The sequence below is a fragment of the Cyanistes caeruleus genome, chromosome 17, assembly GCF_971803275.1.
Source record: "Cyanistes caeruleus chromosome 17, bCyaCae1.hap1.1, whole genome shotgun sequence".
Classification (NCBI taxonomy): Eukaryota; Metazoa; Chordata; class Aves; order Passeriformes; family Paridae; genus Cyanistes; species Cyanistes caeruleus.
In genome coordinates, this window is record NC_141717.1 from 1,315,859 (window position 1) to 1,330,740 (window position 14,882).

Below are 14,882 nucleotides of genomic sequence, written 5' to 3' on the forward strand. Positions count from 1 at the left end.
GCAGGCCCTGGCACAGGGTGCCCAGAGAAGCTGTGGCTGCCCCTGGATCCCTGGAAGTGCCCAAGGCCAGGCTGGATGGGGCTTGGAGCAGCCTGGGATAGTGGAAGGTGTCGCTGCTTATGGCAGGGAGTGGAATGAGATGAACTTTAAGGTCCTTTTCAGTACAAACCATTCCATGATCCTATGATTGCAGGTAAGCAAAGATCTTTTTCTGACTCCCAACCATGAAACAGATCATTGGAAAGAACAATTTCATGACTGGCACATCCCAGTGTGCTTCACTCTCAAAATTAACAGTCTACTTTAAACCCAAAAATCCATCCATATACAGACAACAAATAAATAAAACCTACAAAATAACATGGTCAAAAATCCCTTCCCTTCAGCAAAATCCTCATCACTTTGCTTGTTTTTAAGAATTCTAACATTTCCCTCTGTGATTGTTTTTAATGAAGATATCTATCACTCCTTCCTGAGCAGCAGGATGGAGCACTTGGGTTCTTCCAAGCAGGCTGTGTGAACATGATGGATTGTGCATGTGCCAAGTCAGAGGAACGTGCAGACTTGCTCCTGTCTTGCCAGGAGCCAGGTTTTCAGAATTCTCCTACTACAAATTACAGCTTTTATCCTAATTAGAAAGATACCAGGGAAAATAAAGAAAGGAAGGAAATCCAACCGATTTCTTTGTTCATGTGCAATCAGCAGGGGTGGGTGAGAAGGTTCCTGAAGGGGCTCAGTCCTCCTGAGACCTTCACCTCCCTCCACTCCTGCCAGCTGAGCCCACACATGGTGAGGCAGCACCACATCGTGCTGGCATCCTTGCGGTGCCCCAGCCACCCCAGTCTGTGGCTGCAGCGTGCTCCCCATGCAGGGACAGACGCCCGGGGGGATGTGCCATTGTTTAGTCTGTGCACAGCCCTGGCGCTGGAGCCGCCTCTTGTTTTCCATGGCCCCGCGTCCCACGCTGCGCGCAGGAATGGAAAAGCTTGTTATTCTGGGCTCCTGGGCAGCTGGGCCCTTCCAAGAGCAGAGAGCAGTGATGTGGTTAAGGCGAGCTGGCCTCAGAACCTCCATGGTTTCAGCTCCTGGCTGGCACCCATCTCCTCCAGCAGACCTCACCCCCCGCCAGCAGCACCCGCCATTGGGACAGGCAGGTGACGGCAGCTGGCTGTGCTGCACTGATGCACTCGTGTCCAGGTGTGCATGCATGATCCTGGGGGAGGGTGAAGGATGGGAGAAGGGTGACAGAGAACGAGCCCAGACCCCAGAGGCACCAGGACAGCCGCCCAGAAATGGAAGAAATGGACCCCTCAGAAAATGACCCCACTGGCGTCAGTGCTCAGGAACGGTACAACGCAGGGCCAGGACATGTCCCTTGGGGTGATGAAACACTGGAACAGGCTGCCCAGAGGGGCTGGGGAGTCTCCTTCCCCAGATATTCACCACACCTGGGCACGATCCTGTGCAACCTGCAGTAGGTGAAGCTGTGCTCTAGCACAATTGGACAAAACGATCTCCAGAGGCGTCTTCCAACCCCGACCACTCCTTGATCCCGCGGCACACACAGCCTGAGCTATGGCTCTGCTGCCTCTGCAAGATCTGGGTAGTTGGGGCCCAAGGCACCCTGTACCTCTGAGTTTCACTCACAAAGTTCCTCCAACCGATAAAGACCTATCAAAGAAATTAAGATCTATTAAATCCCAACCTATAGAGGGTCCTGGGCAACCAAAGAGAAAAAGGAGAATAGCAAAATACCACAAGTTTGATTATAAGAAGCAACACTCGTGATCACCAGCACCAAACAAGAAAAATTCATTGAAGTATTTTAATGGTCAGAAGAACACGACCATAAAATGCCACCGTGTTACCACAGCACTATTCCGCCCTCTGCGGTTCCTCTCCTACAGAGAGTAAGTGATTATTAGGGACAGCTGGTCCACGCCACAGAGCCCACTCCACTGCCAGCATCTCCTGGTCCCAGGCTGCAGGAAGATGCAGAGCTGTGGGGGCAGCTGTGGAACTTGTGCCCTGGCCCCTGGGTGGATCTGGCTGGGAGCTGGGAGGTGGAGACCCTCCAGGCTGCAGTTCCAACCACATCTGTCCATGCTAAACAAAAACGTCCCTCTCTGGTTTTCCCTCAGGACTTGTGAGCACATCAGGAATTAAACCCCAGTCTCCTGGGCTCATTGCACTGGTGCAGGAATCTGCATCTTTTTCTCTTCCTTGTGTCCTGGTTCTTCCCAGTTCAGTGAAAACCCCTCGCCACCTTGCCCAAGGCACTTCAGTATGCATGGGGATGCAGGACACTGCTTAGCAGCCCTTGAAATAATGGGAACCAGGAGAATAGGAAACACATCCCTACAGTCAAACCGTGGATTTTTCAAACTTCCGCCCAGTCCAAAATTTCTCTCGAAAATGCGTGACAAGGAATTACAAAGGTCCCTCTTGCAAGAAGGAGAAAAATGCAGGAGAGAAAAGCCCTTGGCATGCCTCCCCCGGAGCCGGCTCTGGACCCCGCGGCTGCCATGGAGGTTTGAGGGACTTGAAGGGATTTGCGACGCAATAAAAACATTCCTGCTTGCAAAGCATGAAACCCCAGAAGTTTATGGGAAACCACTGTCTTCGGGATGTCTGCATATCTTCAGGCATCCTGGGAGCTGTAGTTCAAAGAAACCAAGAAAAAGCAAGCAGCTGATGATGATGGTTTCTGGATGGAGCTTGTGTGACTATTGGCTCCCGCACAAAAGCCTGAATTTCTGGGATGCTGAGCCCATTTCTGCAGCCAAGTGAGAGGAGAGCTCCTGAGCGACTGGGGCATGAGGGACTCCAGCACCACAGCGAGGGAGAGGTGCCCAGGGAAGGGCAACCCAAAAACCAGGCACTGATGACTAGAAAGAGGGATGCACTGCAGCACAGGCCAAGAGGGACAGGCCAAAGCCATTTCCAGGGCTGGGAACCTGGCCAGAGCATAGCCTTACCTGTGAGCTAAAACCTCAATGCCTCAGTTTCCCCATAAACTCTTATTCTCCCCCTATTCCCAAGGGCTGTGAGGATTGGCCTTTGCTGTTTGAACACCCATGGGGAGCTAAACTCCTCAGAAGCCAGCTGTTCACACTGCACCAGCAACATTAAATCACCTCCAGGCCCATTTCCTCTGAGCCCATGAAGGACTGTTGTGCCTGCCAGGCTGCTGAAAGGCACTTTGTTCCAACACAAGACACTCTTCATGCAAGAGTCACCTCCCAGCAGGAGAACCTGCAGCACATGATGTGACACCCTCCAGATGAGGCACTGCCCATCAGCAGAGCTGCCACATCTGAAATGCCCGGGGGTGCATGGGCAATGTGGGGGGACAGAGAAGTGAGAGGCTGTGTGTCATCCTGGACTGAGCGTGGAGTGATGCAGGACATACTTTCATTTCCAACCAAGGAATCAGCAAAGACCACAGCCTGGGTAAAGCCAGCACTGGAGACATGAGCCAGGCAGGTGACCTTCTCACTACCTGCTTTGTATCGTGGGCTTGGGCTTCACAGGCCAGAACATGAGACTGCCCCATGGCTGTGCAAGACCCTCTCTGACACGGGACAACACCTGCCCACCAACACACCACGACAGAATTGCAGGGACAACCCCACAGCGTCAGACTTTGCACCAGCTGACACAACCAACCCCAGGATGGTGTGCTCTGCTGGCTGCTGTGAGTCTCAAGGCCCCAAAAGTGGTTTCTGACACTTAGAAAGCAAAGATAAACCACAGGAGAGTTTGTCCTTGGGGAAAACCTGTAGCCCTGAAGAACAAAGATGAGGTGGAGCATTCACACTGGCAATAGCAATGGATGCTCTTCCAAGGACGGTCTCCAGCTGTGGCATCTTCCCTTTCCAGAGCAGAACATGTTGCACATTGTTGCCAAAACCACACATTGGTGCTCACCAAACACTGCCCATGGGGTGGGTACACCACAGGAGGCAGGTCCCAGGACACAGCACTCTTCACACCTCACTGCCACTCCATCCAGGCTGTCACAAAGCAGGGGCTTTCAACTCCTCAGCACCAGTCTGGTGTGACAGGGCAGCAGGTCCACTGCAGGCCAGAGTGGAGTTTCTGGAAATTCTGCAGACAGACATCTTGGTTTTGTAGGGCTGAGCCCTCTGCTCTGGATAAGAGTGGCTGGAATGTTTCTGGGTCAGCTGTGCCTTCACAGGCAGTGGAAAGGGCACCCTGAAATGGTCAAGGCCAGGGCACGTAAGCTGAAGACCTACCAAGATTTAGGACATCATGATGGTGCCTCTTGCTTCCTTTTCCTTGACTGCCAAACTCACACAGCAATCCTGATCTCCCCAGAACTAAATCCAGATTAACTGAAACCACCCAGTGGACACAGCCAGTTCCCTGTTCTGAGGCTCCCAAACTCCAGGAAATACCCACAGGCTCTGGGCCAAGCGTCTGGGGTGCAATGCCAGCACCTGCTCCACCTCGCCCAAGGCAGGAATCTGCCCTGTGGTCTTGCAATGGTTGTCCTTGCTCACTTCAAACCTCAGTTTGGAGCCCTTGTTCAGTTCTTCAGGGCTGATAAAACCCAGCTGAGGAAGATGGTGGGGGCTTCAGGACAGAACAGATGCTCAGAAACCAGGACTACCTCCCAGCCAAGCCCAGCCAAAGCACAGCATGCACCTCCTCCACCTGCCTCTTGCACTGCAGGTCTTCTGCACTGCCCAACCCTGACAATGCCTTTTCACTGCACCACGAGCCTCAGGAAGGGACATCTTCAAAGCAGAACCTCAGGGAAAGAAGGGAGGAGCAGGAAGCTGCTGTTACAGGCCATTCCTGAAAGGAAAAGCAACCATCTGGGTTCAGAGCACCTCTCAACAGCTGGAGGAACATACAGGCACTGCCATGGTTTGAGACAGGTTGGATCAATGCTCCCCAACGCGTACCCTGGGCCTTCTGAGTCATTTCCCTTTGAATTAACGCTGCTTTTCAGATCTGTCTGGCAATGCTGATGTCTGTCTGTTATACCAGGAGTCGTTCCCAAAGCTCCTGTATCTTTTTCCAAACGAGCCAAAGCAGCAAAGGGTTATTAACCAGGGAGACAGCAAGCACAGGGAGGGAACGTGCTGTTCTTTGACAGGAACCGTGCTAATGAACATTACAAAATTAAAGATCGGGAAAACCTCAGTGACAACCCTAGAAAAGCTGCCATTCAACACCAAGGAAAATAGCCCAGAAAGAAGAAAGTTCACTGTGGATTCTGGATCCACATTCCAGAACTTTCACTTCCAGCACCAGGTTGCTCCATTAAAGCAGAGTCTGGCATTAGGCTCATCACAGAGGTATCTTAAGGCCCTCTGCTAATTCTGGGCATGATTTCAGCCAGCCACCACCTGATCTTGATGGAAAGCAATTAGGTGATGGCTGAACCAGGCTTTGCAATCCACTAAGAGCACCCTACAGGCATGGATCCCTGTCTTTTCTTCCAGCACATTCCTTGAGGACAAGTGGCCCTCTCTCCTCACGCCTCCATGGAGCTGATTAATCCACAGAGAGGAAGAGAAGCTGCCACACCATGATGCTTGTGGTCTTCCAAGAGGCTTTCAGGTTTGCTTGAATGGTTTGGTTGAAAACTTGAGTGGTTTTCAGGCTTGAAAGATTCTCCTTGGCCACTTGGCCACTCCTTTTGGAAGAACAAGTCCAACAAAACACTTCAGCGTGTGCTCATCTCCCAGGTAAGAGCAGCCTGCAGAAATCAGTGCTCCAGAAAAACACTTTCCTGGATGTGATGGAGATGCCACCACCAAAGCCCTACCTGAGTGAGACCTCCCAGGGCTGCCTCTCCCTAGGAAAACCAGCAAACCTATATTGAGTATCAACCTATACTTTAGGTGTCTAAAAACAAGCACAACTCACTCTGCTCTACAAAACAAAAATCCTGGAAAAAACAGAGCACAAACTGTACCTTCACACATGCTCCACCAAGTGTCAACCCCGGGTGAGCAGAACAGCTGAGTCCAAAGAGAGTCACATTTTCTAGGGAACATTAATGCGGCCCTGGAGCTGGTGGTGACAGGTGAGCCATGGGCTCCTGGCTGTGCTGGGCTCAGTGGAAGACAGGGCTGGATCCCCATGGGACAGACGCTCTAAATCAGGAATGAAAACATTGCCCCCTGCTCAGCAGAAGGGAACACTCAAAGTGAGCCCTTGTCTGGGACAGCCAGTGGCTGAAGTGAGGCGATAACAACAGCTCCGCCAGAGTCCAAAATATACCCGCAACTTGTTTTGAATTACTTTGTGCTGGGCTTTAAAATATGCTGAAAAATTTCCATCCAGCCTAGCTGTGGAGCTGCAGGAGGAGCCTGGGGTTTCTTTCCATGTACAGTGATGCTGATCTGAATTTCTCCCCATGGGTAGTGAAAAGAGAGAACTCTCAGGGAGGGCAGTGCTGAGAGAAGCAAGGGGAGAAGGAGCCACCGAGCCACCCAGTGTGCTCTGGCAGTGATTTTGGGTGGGGACTGCACAGGATCCACACCACTGGCTGTAGGGGGGAGCGCTGCTCCTTCCCAGCATAGGGAAGCACCCCATGGACACATCAAGCTGAGTTAAACCATGGAGAGATCTGCTCCCTGAGCAGCAGCACAGCCCCCACCAGTGCTGGAACCTCTTGCTTGTGGCCAAATCAATGTGGCTCCATTACAAACAAACCTGTGGGAGGGAGAAGCAAAGAAAGAATCCCTCAAGGAATCTGCAAGGCACTGGAGGAGCTAAAAATAATCACCACCACCAAATCAATCTAGAAAGGGAAAGCTAAAATCCCTAATAATAGAGGGTTGCCAGGTGGAGGAGGGAGATGCCTGGCACCCTGAGCTCTGGCTCTGCCCACCAAGGATCCTGCAGAGAGAGGGGGCACAGGAATGTGGGACTGAGGGGGCTTCGCTGCCTCTGCCTCCAACAGACATCAGCTCCTACACAGGGAAGTATGGCATTGATTCCCTGCTGTTTCTTACCTTTGTGTTTTCAGATTGTCTCTCAAGATGTGCCAGCTGACTCCAAGGAACCGAGGTGCTTCAGTTAAACTCCCTAATCCCTCTTCCTCCCATTCTAAGCTCCAGAAATGGAGCCAAATCTTGTGTCCTTTCCAGTTCTGGCCACCATCCCTCTGGTAAGATCAGCCCAACCTTAGGACTCAACTCTGTATCTATCAATGCTTGGCTCTGCTACTTTCTCCCTCTCAGACCCCTCCAAGGAGGCATATCCCAATCCAGGCCTCCCACCCCTGAGCATATGCCATCACAGACAGAAACCTCAGAGTGTGGGTCACGTTGATCTCACTGTAAACTGGATAAAAGGCTCTGGATGGCAACTCAATTGCAATGTGAAATTCAAGTGTGGATTTTAGGACTTCACAGCACCAGAAGAATCTGGCCTGGCTGTGGTAAGTCAGCAGGGTGGAAGAACCCTGTGTTTGTTCAGCAGGCACACAAGAGAATTCTCAGCCCACTGAGATCCCAGCACATGGGCAGAGAGCTATTCCTGTCCTCCACATCCCCAAGGCCAGCAGGGAAGAGAATCCATCCCAAGAGGGATTGGGAGAGCCCCCCATGTTCGTGCCATGCTGCCATCTACACTAGGATGTACCTGTTGTACATCTACAAGCAGAGATGTGCCGTGGGGGGCTGCAGCCATCCATGGCCTGGGACAGCATCCTGGGTCTGTCCCCACCCCAGCCATGGCACAGCCCCCTGGATCCGAAGGGCAGGACTGGAGGGGCATGAGGCAGGGAGAGCCCACCCAGGAGCAGGGTCGGGAGCTGGGAGGATTCCTTGTCTTGCCCTTGCCTCCCGCAGGCTGGCTCAGCTCGGGTGACTGCTGCAGCGAGGGGGATGCTGCTCTCCTGACACCATACACGCTGCTAATCCCACGGCTTTATCTGTCACATCCGTGCCGGCTGCGGGAGCCAGCCCCATCCTGCCTGGCTCCCTGCACAGCCTGGGGCCTGCAGAGCTCTGTTCCCTGTTCCCTGTTCCCTGTTCCCTGTCCCCTGCTCCCTGCTCCCTGCTCCCTGCTCCCTGCTCCCTGTCCCCTGTTCCCTGTCCCCTGTTCCCTGTTCCCTGTTCCCTGCTCCCGGTTCCCTGTCCCCTGTCCCCTGTTCCCTGTCCCCTGTTCCCTGTCCCCTGTTCCCTGCTCCCTTGTCCCCTGTTCCCTGTTCCCTGCTCCCTGCCCCCTGTTCCCTGTCCCCTGTTCCCTGTCCCCTGTTCCCTGCTCCCTGTTCCCTGTCCCCTGCTCCCTGTCCCCTGTTCCCTGTCCCCTGTTCCCTGCTCCCAGTTCCCTGCTCCCTGCCCCCTGTTCCCTGTCCCCTGCTCCCTGCTCCCTGTTCCCTGTTCCCTGTCCCCTGCTCCTTGCTCCCTGTTCCCTGTTCCCTGTCCCCTGCTCCCTGTCCCCTGTTCCCTGTCCCCTGTTCCCTGTTCCCTGCTCCCTGCCCCCTGTCCCCTGCTCCCTGCTCCCTGTTCCCTGTTCCCTGTCCCCTGCTCCTTGCTCCCTGTTCCCTGTTCCCTGTCCCCTGCTCCCTGTCCCCTGTTCCCTGTCCCCTGTTCCCTGTTCCCTGCTCCCTGCCCCCTGTCCCCTGCTCCCTGCTCCCTGCTCCCTGCTCCCTGCTCCCTTGTCCCCTGTCCCCTGTTCCCTGTTCCCTGCTCCCTGTCCCCTGCTCCCTTGTCCCCTGTTCCCTGTTCCCTGCTCCCTGTCCCCTGTCCCCTGCTCCCTGCTCCCTGCTCCCTGCTCCCTGTCCCCTGTCCCCTGTTCCCTGCTCCCTGCTCCCTGTTCCCTGTCCCCTGTCCCCTGTTCCCTGCTCCCTGTTCCCTGCTCCCTGCCTGCCCCATCCCAGCTCCTCGCTCCCTGTTCCCGATAGAAGCTCCGGGAGGGGAAGAAGGGTGCTGACAGGGTGTTTGTTAAATCGGGTGAGCTGGGAATGAGTGGGGCCTCATCAGGCAGCGCTCCCGACTCTCCTGCCACTGAGCACTTCCCTGGGCTGGGAGGGGAGAACAGCGCTGGAGTGGTGCTGGGGACTCGCCCGTGGGGCCGGTGCCGACACAGGGCACCCCTGCGAGGGTGCAGCAGGTTTAGCGCTGGGCAAGGAGCTATGGAAGCACAGGAGCGAAGTTCCCAGTGGCCACCAGCCCCTTCCCTCCCGGGTGCCTCCCCGCCCGCTGCTCCCTGCAGGGACCCCGCATCCCTCACATCCCCGGCCTCAGGGAGCAGCAGCTCCCCTGCCGTTCCCATCCAGCACCTCTCTCTTGCTGTGAAGCACGAGCCCTGGACATGCCTGCAGGGATGTGCCCAGGGACACAGACCCCAGCCCAGGGATCCGCAGGGCAGCGCCTTGGGCCGGTGCCAGCTCTCTGCCCAGGAGCTCCAGAGGCAGATAACATGCACCGTGCAAGTGCTGGGGCATGCAGCTCGGCAATAGCCCAGCTCTCCGGCTCAGGAATGTCCAAATAAATACAGAAATACATAAAAAGGCCATAAATAAGGTTGCCTGAGATGGCTGTTTGTCTCCCGCCTGGCCAGGACCCCTGCTCCCCTGCTGCTGTTTGCCTTGGCAGATGACAGCTGGGTAATTTGTTTCCATTGCAATGAAGTCCCAATTAACTGGAATAAACTTTTTACACTAAGTGTGTTTGTTTAACAAACTGGCTCTTTCAGAGCCTCACCGAGACCTGATTGATGCATTTGAGGGGAGTGGAAACACGCTGGGTGCTTGGACATTAAAGCTGCAGTGTCTGAGCAGACTGGGGCTGAAAGGGCTCTCTCTGTGCTTGGGAAATCAAAACTGACACCTCTGATGTCTGGACTGGGACAGGGATTTCAGCGTGGCCTTTGTGTACAAATATTGACAGTTTCTCACTCGCTGTGGCTGACACCCCCTCCGGTGTCCCCGCGGGGCAGGACATCCCCAGGAGCTGCGAGAGCGTGGGATCCATCACGCTGCTGGGATGCACGTGGTCCCTCCTGGGGACAGCACTGGGGGCTCCAGTCAAAACCCCAACAAAACCCCAAAGAAAGGTGGGATTGACTCCACAGGGCACTCTCAGTGGAGCAGAGCCAGTGTATGCAGAAGCAGCTGCGCTCCCCCACCCGGCCTTCAGAGAACAGCTTCATGGCTAATGGAGCCATTGATTTACAGCAGCAAAGCCAAGATGGGGAGAGACCATTCTGAGATGGCTAGAAAACATTCTGAGATGGCGAGAAACCAGTCTAAGATGGCTAGAAACCTGTCTGATATGGCTGGAAACTGGTTGGGAGGCTGAGTCTGATTTCTGGTTCATATCATAGTTTTCAGCAACACACTCCAGCTGAGGGGAGGTGAGAGAACAGAGAAACCTGACAAAAGCCCAGAAGCAGAGTCCTCCTCATCCTCAGAACCGTTCAGTTGGGATGGAAATGGCAAAGTCAAGTGGACAAATTGCAGAATAGGGATCTGGCACAACTGGGACCTAAAGCAGGCAGTGAAGACACTGTGCAGGCACAGGGGCAGCCTGGACACATCTGGAGACAGCAGGTCTTGCTTGTGCTGTGTCTCCTTTGGGAACATTGCTGCTGGGAGCACCCTCAGGACAAGCAAAACTAAGCCCCCACATCTGCCAGATGTAGCCTAGAATGCAGAGGGACAAAGAGCAACACCATGAGGAAAAGATGACCCAGTGGGCCTGGGCAGTGGTGCCAAAGGCAGGCACCAAGCACCACTGCTGGCTCTGCTGGGATGTCCCATGAGGAGGGAAAAACCACGGCACAGCTCCATGGCAGAGCCCATGCCAGGACCAGCCCATGCTGGAGCTCTGTTCCAGCTGCCTGGTGAGACACTGCATGAATAATAAGCACTTCTGGAAAACAAAGCACTTCTGACATCCAAGGGGACAATGAGTGCAGCTGAGCTTTCTCTCCCTGGGTGCTTTTCCCTTCCTACCTCAAACTGCAAAGGAACACCTCCAATAGACCCTGCTTGAGAACTGTCAGCTCCAGAGGTGTTCTTGAAGCATTCACTGGGAAGGCTTTTGTTTCAAATCTAAAAATGGGAACTTGCTGGTCCTAGAGTTCCTTTCATTTGCTTCTCCAGCCCATTTCCTCAAAGCACCACACACATTTCCATTTAATGTGGGGCAAAGTGGTGTTTTCCTGTGGCTGATCTCCCACAATCCCTTAGTAAAATGCTCCAAAGTCCGCCTGAAATCAGCCTGCCTGGGCTGTCCACAGCTTGATTCAGTCAAGCCTTAAATTAAGGTGTAAATACCATTATTCATTGTTCCAGGCCCTGGCACAGGGTGCCCAGAGAAGCTGTGGTTACCCCTGGATCCCTGGAAGTGTCCAAGGCCAGGATGGACAGGGCTTGAAGCAACCTGGGATAGTTGGAGAAGCCTGTGGCAGGAGCTGGAACAAGATGAGATTTGAGGTCCTTTCCAACCCAAACCATTCTGTGATTCCGTGATTCTTCAGTGATTATTATCAGCTCATCCTATATTCAGTATATGTGGCAGCACGGATAGCAGAGCTCTGCACTGCCCTCCCAGGCTCCCTGTGCAGTCCATGGGGAGATGAGAATTAATTTCCCCATAAATTAGATGGAATGCTGGTCGTGATACCCTTTCACATGATGTCCTAAGCCTGAAGAGACAAATAAGCACCCTCACCCTCAACCCTTCCCATTGCACAGCCACCACACTGCCCTAAATCTTGTGTCTGTCAATGCCAGAAACCTGGAGGAAAGCTGAAATCCTTGGATCACCCTCCATGCACACAGCTTTGTCAGAATGCAGGAAAGACAGCATGTTTCCTCCTTTAACACCCTTAGTCACACTTTTCCCTGAGCAAATTAGCACTATTTCCATGTCTCCCTGCAGTCTGCCAAGCACAGCCCAATCCTGCCTGATTGTCCCTCCCAGAGACAGAGCCAGAGGAGCTCCTGGAGATCCAGCTGACTGCTCATGGAACCTGGGGCTGCCTCATACCTGGAAATGTTCCAGGAATGGGGCCTGGAGATACCTGGGACAGTGGAAGGTGTCCCTGCCCATGGCAGAGGGGTAGAACTCAATGATCCTTAAGGTCCCTTCCAACCCAAACCCTCGTGTGATTCCAGTGCCGTGGCCCAGCTGTCGATCTGGCACTGCATGGTGGGAGCATGGAGAGAAAAGAAACCACAATGGTATTTGAATAAAAACCCAGATTAATCTGTGGCTGTTCCAAGAAACTGGATCAGAGCCCTGCTTGTGCCGTGCTGAGGGACAAAGCTCTTGGGACGATGTGAGGCAGCAAGGTGGAGAACGGAGAATGAGGAATGGGAAATTTTCCCTCCTGAGAGGAATGGAAGGCACTCAGCACTCCAGGAACTGCTACACTGCTGTATGTGATGGGCTGTGCCTGCGTGGGAGGGTGGCAGGGAGCGAAGAGGAGGGCACTGCACACTTACAATACACACCATTATACATTTTTCTTTGGAATTACAGATCTTTTAGCACTTGGTGCTTGAATAAACACGTATTTACCTTCTCACCAAGGACTAGGACAAGGCACATCATACCTAAGCCAGCTGCAGGAGCTCAGCCTTAAATGCATGTTCCCAATGGATAAGAAATAATGTATCAGCTCGCTGGGAGACTTAGAGAGCCAGCAGTAAAATCATGGAATCATGGGAGGATTTGGGTTCCATCTAGTTCCAACCTCCTGCCATGGAGTGCAGAATAGAGTGGCCAATACAAATGAAGTATTACAATATATAGGAAAATTATTAGGTAAACTAAAGAAAGGGAAAATGCATGGCTGGACATGGAAAATATGCTATTGGGAGCCAAACAAAGGCTAGCAATAGGTCTGGTTTTAAGGAGCAATGGAGCTACTTTAAAACAGAGTCTGCAGGACTGCTCAAATGATGCAGAAAAGGAAAACATAGTCCATATTTATTCTGTGTTTGGGAAAAAAATGTGAGTAAACTAATTCCTAGGAGAGATGAAGCTCTCCTAAATCATTAGCATCCATGTGTATTGAATGTGGCTAAATAGCACCAAGCAGCCAGCACAGCCAACACGTACCCAAACCTGGGGAGAGGTTTTTGGGCTCTGCTGCTCGTTTTGAGCAAAGTTCAGGCTGCCACATCCAGATGGAAATGGCTCCTTCCCCCCAACATTCCCACCCAGCAGCAAGGGTGACCTAGTTAACAACCAAATGGTCAGCCTGATACAGGACCCAGAAGGCAGGGCTCATCTGGAATTAAATTAAGAAATAATTAAAGGATGTAAGTTCTAATTAAAGTCAGTTGGTGTGTCCTGGTGGAAGTGATCTTGTCAAATGAGCCTGATGTCACTCTGTAATGAACACTCGCTTGCAGGAAAAGGCCCTGTGCAGGCAGAGCTCTCAGTGCTCCTTGATGTTCTGATTTCAGAAGATGGGGCTGTACAGCCCATATCAAGCATTTTAAATAGATTTAGAGCTGGCTGACAGGTCTGACACAGGAGGTGGCAATGGGGAATCGTTAGTGAGGCTCCATGGGGAACGTGCCAGTCGATATTTCCATTGATGATCACGATGAAAATACGAAATCCTCACTCAAAAAATTAGCGGATGACAGGAAGATTGATGTAATGGTAAATATTGATGAGGAGAGAGGGAAATGTGGGCTGCCTGGTAATGCTGAGCCCATTCAAACACTGTACATGATAATGCAGCCCAGCACAGGCTAACACAGCTCCAGAGAGGGATTTCAGGCTGTATTTTTGAACAGAGACTTTCAGACAAGACTCCCAGACAAGAGGGAGCCTCCAGAAAGAGTCAGGGGTCACCACGGTTGAGCAGTCCAGCACAAGGCTCTAATGTGATGCTGTGATGAAAAAAGCTGATGCAGTTCTTGGGGGAGAGCAGGAGAGCTGCACGTACTGCACTGCTGGGACTGCCACTGCCACTCCTACAATTAAGGTGTCCACGTTTAAAGGGGACACTAAAACAGCAGAACCTGGAGGGATGAGTCACAAAATTGATCTGACAGCTGGAGAAAATATCATGCTGCAAAAGATTTGAGCTATATTGAGTTTATTGATAAAAATCTGCCACCCACCAAAAGCCAGAGTGGTGCCAACTGCTTTTATCAGCGAGACATGCCAGGAGGCAGGGACTGGGAAGTGGAGCCCAGTAAATTCCAGTGAGTTTTGGGTCAGGATTAGATACATCTCAGGGATGGTCAGAGAATTAGATAACTCTCAGAAGGCAACCAAAACCTCTCAGGAGCTTATGGGCAATTCATATCCCTGCAGCACATGGGAGGCCAAAGGAGTGATCTAACAGACCTAAATCCCACCCAAAGGAATCCCAGCAGACAACTGGAGCTCCAGGGCTGACTCCTGCCATGCACAGGATGAAGGCTCAGGAGGGGTTTAATGGCTTTAATCTGACAGAGAGCAGGTTTGGATTAAATGCTAGGAAGAAACTGTTCCCTGTGAGGGAGGGGAGGCCCTGGCACAGGGTGCCCAGAGAAGCTGTGGCTGCCCCTGGATCCCTGGAAGTGTCCAAGGCCAGGCTGGATGGGGCTTGGAGCAGCCTGGGATAGTGGGAGGTGTCCCAGCCCATGGCAGGGGGTGGAACTGGACAAGTTTTCGAGCTCCTTCTGACCCAAACCATTCTGGGATCCTATGAGACAGTCCTGGCCTTGGAGCAATGAGGAGATAGGGTGGCACTGAGCTCCTCAGAGCAGGAGTTCTGAGCTGTAAGTCCAGCTACTTCTGGGGAGTCCCCAGCCAGAAGCGAAGCATGAAGGAGAGGATCCCTCTGTCTTGGAGAAAGCCCAGCAGGGATTAGTGGCTGAGCAGCTCAGGAAACACCTCTCCCCACTTCTCCCTTTTGTACCCGGCTGTCTT

General features: G+C 52.9%; 1 protein-coding gene across 34 annotated transcripts in view; it reads right to left on the reverse strand.

The window, feature by feature from the left end:
* The window catches only part of LOC111936229 (ankyrin repeat and fibronectin type-III domain-containing protein 1-like), a 257,278-nt gene that overhangs the window by 50,736 nt on the left and 191,660 nt on the right, over positions 1 to 14,882 (reverse strand). The gene's annotated exons all lie outside the window — the stretch shown is intronic.